This window comes from Camellia sinensis, chromosome 3 (assembly GCF_055761805.1).
Source record: "Camellia sinensis isolate YWXY chromosome 3, ASM5576180v1, whole genome shotgun sequence".
Classification (NCBI taxonomy): domain Eukaryota; kingdom Viridiplantae; phylum Streptophyta; class Magnoliopsida; order Ericales; family Theaceae; genus Camellia; species Camellia sinensis.
In genome coordinates, this window is record NC_138963.1 from 167218116 (window position 1) to 167221958 (window position 3843).

Below are 3843 nucleotides of genomic sequence, written 5' to 3' on the forward strand. Positions count from 1 at the left end.
TAAACTTAATAAGTTTAATTTGGTTATAAACAACCTAAGTTTAATTTGGTTATAATAAACTTAATAATAAACTTACTAATTTTTTTTTTTTACATATATAAAAATAGGTTGTGAATTTTTAAAAGTTTATTATTTGTCAAAATAATAAATGTTATTATTATTTATAATATTTCCATAAATGTCAAAATAATAAACTTATTAATTTGGTTGCATTTCGTGTTCAATAATATTTCCATAAATGTTATTATTATTTATTTAAATATACAGATTTTATAATATCAATGTAATTAGAATTATAATGTATATATATTATATATATATATATATATATCAATATGTATATATATATATAAAGATGCTACAAATTTATATATATATATATATATATATATACAGATTTAATAATGTATATATATAGATTTAATAATGTATACATATTAATTTACATATTTATATATATATATATATATATCAATATATATATATATAAAAAGATGATACAGATTTAATAATGTATATATACATATTTAATAATGTATATATATATATAAAGATGAGACAGATTTATATATATACATATTGATACAGATTTATATATACAGATTTAATAATGTATATATACAGATTTAATAATGTATATATATATATAAAGATGAGACAGATTTATATATATACATATTGATACAGATTTATATATATATATACAGATTTCATAATGTAAATATTATCAATATATATATATATAGATGATACAGATTTATATACGTATATATATAGATGATACATGTATATATCTATACAGAGAGAGAGAGAGAGAGAGAGCATACCGCACCACCGTTCGTCCTCGCCGCAGCACCGCCGCACCACCGCACCACCGTTCGTCCTCGCCGCAGCACCGCCGCACCACCGCACCACCGTTCGCCGTTCGGCTTCGCAGGGATTTGGGGGAAAGAACTTGGTTTCACAGATTTAGGGATTTGGATATAGGTTTCACTTTTGATCGAGCGGCAAGATGAAGAGCGGGGAAAAAAAAATTCACTTTTTGCGACGGTAGGTTTTACACCGTCGCAAATGTCAAGTAATTTATGCATAAAACGACGCCGTTTAACTTACACTTATTTGCGACGGACAATTGCCGTCGCAATATGTAAAATATTCGCGACAGCAACCGTACGCCGTCTCCAAAAAATTGCTTTTGGCGACGGTAAAAATAACCGTCGCTAATACTGATGCATTTACTTCCTACCGCGCATTTCTTATTACCGACGGGGACAATGTCGTCGCTAAAACCCTCATTTGCGACGGTTGAGGCTGCCGTCGCAAAAAACCATTTTTTGCGACGGGAAAATTGTCGTCGCTAATGCTTCCGTGTTTTTTACCCCCTTTTCTTGTAGTGTGTCTTTAGGAAAACAACTAAGTAACACAACTTGAAGTACTAATTTTTTGTTTTACATAGACAAGATCATTGCCAAGTTTTGAAGACCCAAACACCACCAACTGAAGAATTCAAGACGAATTTATTCATCATTTGCTTCCAACTGCACAATTTTTTGTCTTCATTTTTCTTTATTTTTCCTTTTTTTCCATGAAAACAACCATGGATGTCTTAGCCAACTCGGTTGGAAGAGCCACCCACCTACACATGTAAATTCTTACATACATATCAGTCATGCTAATATATAAATAATAATAATAATAATAATAATAATAATAATAATAATAAATAAATAAATAAATAAATAAGGGAAATGAGATGGAGGAGATAATGAGTATAGACAAGAAGAAGAGGTGGGGAAGGATAAGAGTGGGTCAGTTGTTGCTATATAGTGATATACAGTGACGAAAAGGCAAAGGATGAAAGGAGAAGAAAGAAAAATAAAAATAAAAATGGACAAAAATGTCATTTTAGGAATCCTTTTTAGGTTCAATGTCTTTATGAGATGTCTCACGCGCTTAATTCATTACTTGTTACTCACACACAGTTAACTTAGACAAAATTCGTTAGTTTTACACTTTACCTCAAATCAGAGGGGGGTTAAGTGTGTATTTCTTAACTATAGGAAGGCAATGTGTTTTCGATTTAAATTACAGGAAGTTAAAATGTAATTAAAGTTACTATACTATCAGACGAACTCTTACATAAGACAAACTAAATTTTAAAAAACATTTGAATTAATTGTATCTATCCTATGGTAAGTTTAGTTTATGTTATTCACCAATTTTGTCCTTTTAATTTCTCCCAATTTTGTTAGGACATTTGTATTTATTATTTAGAATTCAGAACATACCATTAATGGGAAAAAAAATCCTTATATGTAACCTTGATGGAAATAATAAGATTTAATTGATTTAAAATTTATTTTTCTATATATTTTTAATTTCTTATTATTCAATTTCAAGATTATTTTTTGTTTATTAATTAGAAACCGTGGATACCACGCAGAGATGGAGCTAGAAGAAGACTATGAGGGGTTATGGCCCTCCTGTTTCTGTGAAAAATATGATTTGCCATGGCATTTTAAAAATATACATCTCATTTTATACATAAAATGGTTCTCAGTATAAATAATACATATCTCATTCTTATCCCATCTTCCATTCTTTTTTTATTTTATACCAAAAAAAACGCTTTCATCCATTAGAAATTGTTTCTATGGTATTTGAATTTTTTTGTGTGTAGATATAATTTAGGGAAATTTATTGAAAAATCATTTTTCAAGTGTTTGTATTCCAATTAGTTCATAAAATAATCTTTTATTCTAATAAGTCCTATTATTTGAACATTTGATCTACTAAATCCTAATTTTCATATTTAAAGTATTTTATGGACATTTTTACCTTTACAAATATTTTTTGAACGGTTAGCAATTTGGTGATATGAACATTCATATTTTACAATGTGGATATTCACATTGATGTGTGAATGTTCACATTGACAGTGTGAACATTCATATTGACATGTTAACATTCATATTAACGGTGTGAATATTCACATTGACGATATGAACATTCATATCACTGAACATTCACACTGTAAATGTGAATATTATTAGGGATATTTTGGTAACTATGTCACTCATAAGACTTATTGGAATATAAGAAAATAATGTAGACTAAATTGAACATAAGTAGGCGAAAATAAATTTATGAAAAAATGCCTCTATAATTTATATATCATATTTTACATACATGTGTATTTATGTATATGGTGAAAATTTTTATTTGTCTTTTAACCCCTCCGATAATGAAATGGGGGGGGGTGTTCAAAATTAGACTTGTGGTGCTTTTTTTTTCGAAATATGAGTTTTTTTATTCAATACAATTCCATGGATGGAAATAGAGGTTTGCATATTTTGATGTCGGCATTATTCTTTTAATTCCTTCCTATTACTTCAAATCTTTAAAATATATATATATATATATATATATATATATATATATATATATATATTCCTTCCCATAACTTGCTTTCCATATCAGAAATCACAAAATTAAGAAACAATTCTAGTTTTTCAACAATAATTTATTAATTATATGAATGAAAAAAATAATATTGTCCTTTTTTTTCTTATAGTGAAATGTATGTTGTCTTAGTTATTTTTGTATTTTTACACTACTATCAATTTAATCTTACTAAAATAAAAATCAGTATAATTATAAAAAAAATTTGTGACTTGTTCTATTTTTTTCAGATTTTAGTAGTGTAATTTAACCAAAAAATAAAATAAATTGGAGACCTACTGAGTAGGGATTCGGCCCGCGTATGAGGAACGAATCGTAGTGGGTCATAGAGGGCCCATGACATATAGTTTTTGGGCTTTTCTTAAAACTGAAATCAAGACC